The sequence below is a fragment of the Neophocaena asiaeorientalis genome, unplaced genomic scaffold (assembly GCF_003031525.2).
Source record: "Neophocaena asiaeorientalis asiaeorientalis breed wild unplaced genomic scaffold, Neophocaena_asiaeorientalis_V1.1 scaffold396, whole genome shotgun sequence".
In the NCBI taxonomy this organism is placed as follows: Eukaryota; Metazoa; Chordata; class Mammalia; order Artiodactyla; family Phocoenidae; genus Neophocaena; species Neophocaena asiaeorientalis.
In genome coordinates this window covers 4,068,364-4,078,766 of record NW_020172455.1, presented here as the reverse complement: position 1 = coordinate 4,078,766, position 10,403 = coordinate 4,068,364, and the positions used below count along the sequence as shown (strand labels likewise).

General features: G+C 52.3%; 1 long non-coding RNA gene across 1 annotated transcript; it reads right to left on the bottom strand.

Moving 5' to 3' along the window:
• Positions 1 to 2,514: 2,514 nt before the first annotated feature.
• On the bottom strand, positions 2,515 to 3,594 carry LOC112394810 (uncharacterized). Its single transcript, XR_003002218.1, has 2 exons — positions 3,517 to 3,594; positions 2,515 to 3,044 (listed from the first exon to the last, which is right to left on the bottom strand). It is a non-coding gene; the product is annotated as an uncharacterized LOC112394810 (long non-coding RNA).
• Positions 3,595 to 10,403: the final 6,809 nt, after the last annotated feature.

Here is a 10,403-nt window from a genome sequence, read left to right as displayed (position 1 = left end):
AGGGGAAAGTGGGCCAGGGTATGGGTGCTGGGGTCTTGGGGGTGTGGGGTCGGCGGGGGGCCTGGAAGCCCCCAGGGAGGCTCTGGGAGCTGTAGAGACCCCTCTCCAGCTCTCAGGCTCTTCCTGCAACAAGACTTCAGCTGGCCGGTGCCCCAGGGACAGTTCTGGGACGGCGGTCACCATGGCTGGACACTGAAATGTCAGTAATGTCAAAGTCGATGCTTCCTGCTCCACAGGCATCTCCCCAGGGCTGGGGGCGAGCGGGGAGGGCGGGGGTCTATAAAGGACGTGCCGTGACTGTCACTATTTATAGTTCATTGTCCTGCACTCAGGCCTGGGACCCTTTCCATCCCCCCCAGTTATCATGTGTGTGCATGTGTGCGTGACTGTCCACCCCCAAGACCTTCGAATAAGGGTTAGAGTGACCAGTGCCAGGATCTGGGCTCCATCCGGCTCTGCCCAGACATGCCACGTGGCCTCTCTCTGGGCCTTTCCTCTCTCAAGTTGAAAAAGGGGTCTAGTCCTTCAGAGGTTGTCCAAGAATCGAGGAATGTAACAGACGTGAAAGGAAACTGCCTACATTTACTTTTTAGAATGGCTCTATGTGCATAGTCACTTACTTGCTTTTGTTCATTCGTTCGTTCAGCAAACACGCCTCATGCTAGGTGCGGAGAAAGTTGGCAGGAGGAAACAGAACCAGCGCGGCCCTCGTTCTCAGGAAGGTGACAGTTTAGTTGGAAAGACAAACTTGAGTAATAAAAGCGATGCGCAGGGCGTGCCCGATGTCACAAAGGGCAAGGACAGCGAGCTCGGAGCTCTGAGCCCAGCACAGACCCTGGGCTAGGAGTGGGCCTGAAACTCGAGCCTAGGATGGACCCAGAGGCGGGTCCAGGAGGCTCTGAAGCCCAGAACTCTGTCCACAGGGCACAGGACACGAGGCTTATCAGCCAAGACAAGACCAAAAGCCTGGGAATTTGCCCAAACAGGGATGGGGCAGATGGCAGCAGACAGGGTCCCAGGCGTGCAGACCAGCATCAGGACCGGAGGCTTAGCGACAGGATGTATAGCCCTTTGGGGGAGCAGGACCTTCAGAAGCCAGTTCCTGGCGGAGTAGGGTGCCCAGGTCCAGGAGGACCCCCAGTGGGAGTGGGGGCCTCGACCCTCAGCATCCGAGCCAGCCTGGGATGTTGTCAGGGGCTCTGCTCGCCATGGTCGCGCACCTCTCCTCCCATCCCATGACCGGCTCTACATCCTTCGGCTTTGTCCCTCATCTCCGGCCCCAGGTGAGACCCGAGGACTCTGAGGTTGGTTCTGGCTTCTCTACTTTTCTCCTCCATGCTGTTCAAGACCAGAATTCATATATAGTCGCCTTGTAACTGCCCAGGGCAGTGCTGGCCTCCTGGACCAACGCATCAGCCAAACGTTGTCTGACCCACCTAGAAGGCTTTGAGCATCAAGCCACTGCCAACCTGGGGCCTCCTGACGCACCGCTTGGCAGGAACTGGGTGGGTTTCAGAGCCTAAAACAGGGACCTTCTTCTTCTCCTTCTCCTCCTTCTTCTTCTTCCTCTTCTTTCTTCTCCTTCTCATTCTTCTTCTTTTTTTGTGTTTTTTTTGGCCATGCTGCACAGCTCACAGGATCTCATTTCCCTGACCAGGGATTGAAGCCAGACCACGGCAGTGAAAGCCCAAAATCCCAACCACTAGGCCACCAGGGAACTCCCAGGGACCGTTTTCTTGAGGGAGGCTCAGTGGTCCCAGGCCAGTCTGCAGATGTGTGCTGAGTGAGTGAATGAATGAATGAGAAAAAAGCTGGAGGGTTAAAAATGTTTGGAACCGGGCTTCCCTGGTGGCACAGTGGTTGAGAATCCGCCTGCCAATGCAGGGGACACGGGTTCGGGCCCTGGTCTGGGAAGGTCCCACATGCCACGGAGCGGCTGGGCCCGTGAGCCACAACTACTGAACCTGCGCATCTGGAGCCTGTGCTCCGCAACAAGAGAGGCTGTGACAGTGAGAGGCCTGCACACCACGATGAAGAGTGGCCCCCGCTTGCCACAACTAGAGAAAGCCCTCGCACAGAAACGAAGACCCAACACAGCCATAAATAAATAAATAAATTTATTTTTTTTAAAAATGTTTGGAACCACGATAATCTTTTTTTTTAACGGGAGCACAGGCTCCGGACGCACAGGCTCAGCGGCCATGGCTCACGGGCCCAGCCGCTCCACGGCATTGTGGGATCCTCCCGGACCGGGGCACGAACCCGTGTCCCCTGCATCGGCAGGCGGACTCTCAACCACTGCACCACCAGGGAAGCCCAAGATACTCTTTTGTATATAAATGAGACAGTTGAAGAAGACCAGAATTTCCAGTGCAGATGGAAATGGCTACACCCCTCCCCAAATATCTTTTTCTAGAGGGATTTCTAAAAGATTCACACACACACACACACACACACACACCCCTAAACAGGTTTTACTTTTGAGCCCTACAATAACAGAAAACAAATATGGTGTAGCTCTCAATATTCATATTATATCCTTAAATAGTTCTAGACACAAAGTGCTTTCCTCACACAATCCTTTATGGAATAACACCACGAGGTACATGTTATTTGTGTCCATTGTGAAGGAGAGGACACTGAGCCCCAAGAAGGCAGGCGCACAGCCAGCGACCAGCAGAGCACAGAGAACTGCACCGCAGCAAGCTGTGCTCGTGACCTTGGAGTCCGGCTTAGATAGTTTGGTGTTGGTTCATTCTGTTTACGCAACCGGAGCTATTAAACGATTTGGCTCCCTCTTGGTGTTTGTTTTCAGACTTTACAGGATTCACTAAAGGCTGATCCAGACCTCTGGTTGCTCCCACATTCTTCTGCCATGTGCTCGGCCCCCCTGACAGTGACATCAACAAAATCATGTGTTAAAGAAGGGACGGGCGGTGGGAGAAGGTCTGCAGCTGGAAACCTTCCCAGGCGTTGTCGTGGGCAACCAGCAGGCGTCCTTCATCATCAGACCTCCATCAGGGGGGTGAGCTCAGCACCAATTCCTGGCGGAGGAAAAGAAAGGATGCTTCTGAAAAGGAAACCAATTTTCCAAGTTGCCTCCATGAATCATGAAAGGCTAGGGAGGTAATATTCACTATCCCGCTGCCCATAGCACTAGCCTTCAGCAAATATTACAAATAAATACCCAAATGATGTCATTGCCAAGGTACTTAGATGACCATCATACTTAATGGAAACACCTCTTTTTAAACTCTGAAAATCCTTGTGTAGCAGTTCAAGCATCTGCTGGAAATGAATTAAACCATGTTCTGCTCTGAGAGCACTTTGGGGGCCCTGCAGAGACCCTCTTTGTATATCACATGATTTGAAGTTATAGCTAAGAAAACCTAGTGAAGTGGGTATGACTCTCAGAAATCAAATATTCAAAAACCATAACTTTATTTTTCTATTTTACTAGCCCTCCCTTTTCTGGGATAGTAACAACGAACTTCAGTCATGCTGGAGTTCCCTTACCTTCTTCTCTCTGGGGTTCCCGCAAGTTCTGGGGGCAGAGTGATGGTGGTGGGACTTCCATAACACTGAGGGCTTGAGAAGGGGGACGTCATCTCACGCTGTCATCAGCTGACACTGTCCCACCTGCCCCTTGGTTGAAGGTCCACACCATGTGTCCACAGGCCACATCTCCTGGTCTTTGCCCCTCAGGTCCTCCTCATGTTATTCACAGACTTATGGACACGATTCAGCAGTTCTTGTGCTGCATTAGTCACAGAAAACTCTGGGAAGTGGACAAAGGCCCTGTCCACCGGACACACGGTGCCATTTCCTCTCCCAGAAGCCTTTCTTCTAAGTTTGGGAACTTATACGCTTATTGGGGATTTCAGTGCCAGCCTCAGGCTCACAGCCTGGGAAATGGGTCTCTCAGCCTCTTGCTTCCGACACCTGTCAATCTAAGCGCTTACTTGCCTTCTGACCTTCTAACCCAGAGTCTGGGGAGGAGGGAAGGAAACCTTGCCCTCACCGTATTTTCTTTTCCCATATTTTCTGTCAAATATGTTGTCTACGCCCAAGTCCATTCTTTTCCTCCAAGGACCTAAGTTTGTTTTGCTTCAATGTGAGTTTTTCAGTGTCATTTATATATTGATACAATAAAATGCACAGATTTTAAGTATTCAGTTTGAACAAAAAATACATTTCCATCATCCCAGAAGATTCCCTCATGAAAGGGCCTAAACTTTTGAAAATCAAGCCCAAAAAATTTCCCTTTCTTCTCCTCTCTTCTATTTTGCTGTTTCCCTTTGCCAAGGTAATGAGCCTCACCACCTACCTGCTGCTGCCTGAAAGGGCCAAGGTATATAAAGAAATCCCGGGGGCGTGGAGGGCAGAGGGACCCCAGAGGTAAAATTTTAGAATATTAAACTCCATATGAATCACCCAATAACAAAGGATTCTCCTCATTACATTTCCGCAATGCATTATAATTTACCACGTGCTTTCACAATATTTATCTCATTTACCCTTACAATGACCCGTTTTATATATGTGCAGATCATCACGCCCATTTTGCAGATGGGAAAACTGAGGGACTGAGCGTGGAGAAATGATTTTCTAATGCCACAGCTGGTGGGTGTCAGAGATGAGACAGGACCCAGGTTCACAGCACTACATTCTGTGACCAGCCCTCAGAACAGAGAATAGACCAGGCAGTCATTGCTGTAGAAGAATCTGAAGGTCTCCCAGCCCCTTCCCCTTGCCTAGACCCCCCTCAAGTCCCCAAGGACAGGTTTCCCTCCTTTTACTCTCCATCAGTTCTTCCCGAAGCTTAAGGCATTAAAGTCGTTGTAAGATTGTCCCTGTGGAGTATGTCGTGAAGATGGGGCGGGGCAAACTGACTCCAGCGAGGAAGTGAGTACGACAAGTGATGCCGTGTAAGACGCTGGTCCATCACGGCTGGAGCTGAATTCCCGGGGCCAAATCTGGTCTTTCTCACTTACAAGCTGTGATTCTGGACAACTTACAGAAAACTTAAAAATTAAAAAACAACAACAACAAAACCTCTATGCCTCAGTTTCCCCGTATGTAAAGGGAAGGTAATAGTAAGAATCTCATGCAAAAGGGTTATGAGAATCAAACGAGATAATGTAGGTAAAACATGTGACTCATGCCTGATGCATCAGGTGCTCGCTGGTGTCATTGAAAGCAGGCTGTAAAAACACGCCTATGCTAATATTCCACCGTGTCGTTCACGCCGCAGAAAGACCAACTGACCGTTTTAAGTCCCCTTTGATGCAGTGTTCATCTGGGGAGGCTCCTGGGAATAACCCAACGTGGCTGGTTCCAAACGGGTGCAGGATTCAGCGGGTACAGGTAGAAGCCACCCTCCACTTTCCAGGGAGAGCAGACCAAAGACAAACACTCGTAAAGGAGAGTGAGGTCATCCCTGAGAAGCAGGCCGGAGTAGAGCAGAAAACTGAGAAAACCAGGCAGGTTTGGGCATGTTCGTCCTGGGACTACGTGTGCCAGGCAGGGAGAGGCCAGGCGACGTGTGGCGGAATGAGGGCTCGGCTGTGCGGGGAGTTCACCCAGGGCAGCTCCAAGTGGCCTCTGGGCCAGATGTCGACAGGGATTGTGACACAGAAGGGCGTGAAGGTCAAAGCCAGTGCAGTGCTGAGCATGGGGGTGGGGAGCTGCCCTTTGGAGCAGGGCAGAGAGCAAGCCTTGAGGAGAGTCGGGGAGAGTCAGGGTGAGTCATGCAGAAACCGAGGGGACCACGTTTATGTGGGTGTCACGAGGGCTCAGGGCACAGGGCTCCACGTCTGCACTGGAACCGGGTTCTGGAAGGAGACGGGCCTCCCCCGTGGCTCTTTGGGGGAGTGAGGAAAACTGTGTTTTCAGGTTTTAGGAATTGTTTTGCCCTTTTTCTCCCTAAGAAATTGGAATCTGAACAAGCCTCTTAGCTTATTGTTGAAAATCATCAGGACTGCAAAGATTAGAAGCTGAGACTGAGATTTCAGCTAATTTAAACTCACTGGAGCGAGGTGGAAGGAATTACTGTAGGCAGATCAGCTCCTTTAGGAAACAGGGAAAGTGAAGACAAGCCTCGTTGGAGAGATCCTTTCCCTGTGGTCACGCCCATCCGGGAACCCCTGACCTCTTCACCCCCAAAAGGCTGAGCAGAGAGGACCGTGGACCCTTGGAATGCTGAACCTGTTAGAGGAATGAACCCACGACCCGTCAGGAAAGCTTAAATACATGAATGTCACAAGAACCTCCCCCGGGAACCTAGGCCTTTAGCAGCACAAGAATAGCAATTTTCTAATATGTTTTCATTTCAACACCAGAGTTTCATGTTTTTTCTTCTTTCTTTCACTTTACTGTTTTCTGGTGTCTTAAGGCATCATGCAATTCCGTGGAGAGGCAGCACAAAAAAACTGAGAAGCAATTCCGCCAGTAAGCAGGAGAGTGATAGAACTGAGATCCGTGTGACACTTTACAGTTTACAAAACACTGTGGTGGCCATTTCAGGGCTTTCAGCTTTGAAGGAGCTGAGGGACACGATGTGGAAAAGAAGGTCGTTGTCTCGGAGACACAGAAATGGCCTTGAGAAATGCAGCTAGAAGTGAAACCCCAGTGCTACGTATGCATCTGTCTTTGACAAACCCTCCGTCTGAGGTTTCCCAGGTCAGCAGATGACTCAAATTCTCCACCACCGGCTGCAGAAGGGAAAAAAACAAACGGAAAAGAGTAGGGAGAAATTCAGCCCTACGTGCTTGTCTCCAGAGGAGGTGGGCTGGGACTAGGGTCTCTCTGGAGTGTGGAAGGCTCAGACCTGTGTGGCTGTAGCCACGCGCCACTCAAAGCCTTGGCGATGTGGTCCAGACGCTGGTCCGCTCTCGGCAGGTGACTCTGGGGGAGGGGGGCCAGGAAGCCATCACCTGAGCACCTGGGCCTTCAGCTGATGCATTTGGAAAACACTCTCTCTTCACAGGGTGGGGAGGATTCATTCATATTTGCAAAGACCCTTCTGATCCTTGTTGGGAGGGGCTGGGCCAGCTCTGATTATTCAGGGCATCAGCCGACACTCACTCTTCTCTGGCACAACTCTGCCCTGGAGGTGTCAAAGGAGACTGGTGTTTTGTTACTGTCAGGATGGGCCATGGCGCTTCCAGCTTGTCTGCGTCGCCAATTTACTGCCCAGATTCCCAACCTCAGCAGGGAGATGGAATCTCATTTGGGGAGATTGTGACACTAGACCTGTGCCCCACCCGGCCCCCTCCCACCCCAGGAGGAGGCAGCGGTGCCCGGGGTATAATTTGACAAACTCCTAAAAGGATACATGCAGCCAAAAACAAACCCCATGACTTTCACAAGGACTGGAAATCCCTTCATTAAAAATTCACTCCTGGGACTTCCCTGGCGCTCCAGCGGTTAAGACTCCGAGCTTCCACTGCAGGGGGTGCAGGTTCGATCCCTGGTTGGGGAGCTAAGATCCTGCATGCCGCATGGTGCGGCCAAAAAATAAATGAAATGAAATATAAAATTAAATTAAGTTAAATTAAATTCACTCCTTTGGGTCTCAGATGCTTTTCCTGAGTCCGGGATGTTATAGTAGAAGAGGACACAGAACACCTGGCCCTCGGTTCCCGCCCCTTGGTCTGGTGCTGGCTCTGCTTTTTCTAGCCTGATGACCTGGGATAAACCCACTCTCTTCTTCCTTTCTTTTTTTTTTTTTCATCTGAAATGGCACCACTAATGCCCATCTCTCAGGGCTGCTGTGAGGATCAGGTGAGATAATGGATGTGAAAGCCGAGTGTTGCAGAAACGTAAGAAGGACAATTACTACTAAAATGCTCATTGGCCGGGCTGGCTAATCCCTAGTGGGGATTAGTGGATGGCTCCCCAGGCCCAGGCAGGCACCCAGGGTGGGCAGAGCAACAGAGCCAGGGGGCAACAATGGGGAGGAAGACTCTGGAAGAGGAAGGGGGCAGGGACCCTCTCCTGCTGCCATGACTGTGCAAGTTTTGGGGTGAGGAGGGGCTCAAGACCTTTCGCTGCTTCCCCAGAGGACTGACTGGGAGCATGGTGGGCGTTCCGGTGCTGCCTGCCCACCCCCGTCCCCAGCCTCCGAGCCCTGCTCTCCTGTTGCCAAGGACGTGAAGACTCAGGGAGACTCACTTGGAACCATTAGGGAAAACAACCAGCTGTGCCTAGGTCTATATAGACCCATCACGCAGGTAATTCGGGCGAAAGGCTTGGTTTTGGCACGAGAAGCCCACATGTGTCAGAACAGAGTAATTGCTTTCTTTGTCAGAATTTCCTGGATAATCTCCTCCCCATTGTCTGGCTGAAAGAACCATCCTCGCATCTGGGAGCCTGCTTGCCAAACATGATTGGGCCCTTAGAGATGAAAGGCACAGTGTAAGCGATTTTCCATAAACACGCTGGCACACATATTAATTATTACAAGGGGGAAATGTGCCCGTGTGTTCCATCTGAGGGGATGATGCCGGGATGAGATGTGTGGGGAGGAGATGGCTGGAGAGAGAACCACAAGAGCGCCTCCTTCTCAGCAGCCTGCTGGCACCCAGGCTCTGTCCCGGGTATTTTGCATTAAAAATCTCATTGAATCCTCACAACAGCCCTGGGAGGCAGCCACCAAGAACGGAAAGAACTTGCATTTAGAAGCCAAACGTTAGTGGATTTGATTCCCGACTCTGCCATTTGCTGTGGGAACGAAGCGGGAGCCCCAGTTTCCTCATCTGCTAATGGGAGAGACGTCGGTGGCCTCAGAGGGTATTGGGAGAACTGAGTGCAGTTATGGGTGTGAAGCACCTACCAGGCACACAGCAGCATGTGACAGATGTTCCCCTTCACAGGTGAGCAGATGCAGAGCCATCTCCCTCGAGCGGGCAGGCGTTGGGCTTGGAGGTGATTTGATTCATACCCTTCATGGCATCTACTGCAAGCCTGGATGTCTCACCTCCAGGGTTTGCAAGCAGGTCGAGGGCACCGTTGTGCATCTCTCTCTGTATCCTCAGCGATTCTCACACAGCACCTCACACGCACCCGCTAATTCCTCTGAAATGCGTGTTAAGTGAATGGAAGAATGAAGAAGAGCCCGGACGGACCCCGCTGAGTCCAGGTGATCCTGTGACAGGGATCCCCGTGTACCTGACCAGTCGGGGCTGGGATGTGAGCTCCCCTCTGACTGCAGGGAAGGCAGCTTGAAGGCTTTCTGACGTCCACCTTCCTTATAGGCAGAGGGACGGCCCCGCGCGGAGAAGTGTCGGAGGTGGCAGAAACAGCCTCAAAAGGAAATGGCACGAGCTGGGAACCCATAAGGGAACTTGCGATGAGCGAGCATCGGGAAGGTCAAATGGGATAATGGCTAGAACACACTCTGAAAGCGCTGCAGCCTAGGAAAGCGAGAGGGATGGCCGTTTCTATGAAGAGCTGCACCCTGCGACAAGAGTTAGTGGGGCGTCTTCTTTGGGCTTCCCTGGGTTGTAGCGAGAAGACAGGAAAAACAAAGGCCCGGACAGAATCCCAGTCATGATATACACATAAGATTGTGGGTTTAGAGGAAGAAAACTGGGCACAGTGCCCTCTCTGCCCCCGGCTGTTGTGCCGAGGCCACAGGGAAGTGGCTCCCTTGGCCCCCCGAGGAAGGAAGAGGCACTTGACATAAGTGAGCTCCAGAGGGGCAGGTGTGATGGGGATTCTGGCCTCCAGGCCGAGGCCGAGCTCACTGCTAGCCGCTGGCTTTCTTCTGAAAGACAAAGCCCTCAGCAGGCAGGCGGCCCTCGCAGCCTTGCCCAGCCCTCACCCGCAGCCCTCCACCGCCCAGCCTGTGGTGCCCGGTACAGGGGGTGGCACAGACCACGGGCTCCCCTCCGGAAAGAAGGTGAAGTCAGCGCCTCCGGGCAAAACGTCACCTCCTGCCTCGTGCTGTGACGCGCCCAGTCCTCAGGGCCTCGGCCCAGCCGCTGGGAGGAGTCGCACGGCCCCCGCTGCTGCCACCGGGCCTGGGACAGTGGCTAATTAAGGTCTCCCTTGGCCGCCTGCAGCCTCTGCTAGCGGGAGCTCAGACGGCTTCCTAGCCCCTGTCCCTCCCGACACCGCCACCTCCCTCGTAAATGGCATCGGACTTTCTTGATCTGCATAAGCAACAATTCTGCTTTATTCAAACAGCAATAACGATTGGAGGATGTGACCTCTGCAGTGATGGGGGAATTAGAGAGACACATATGTCCCCTGCTGTCAAGGAGTCAAGAACCCGGAGGGGAGGTGGCAGGAGACACGGGACAGTTAAGTGGCAGCCAGAACCGCTATCCGGACACACATGCTGGCAGAGGAGGGCTCCTGGGTGGAGTCATTCACGCGCTGGGCCTGGAAGGGGAGGT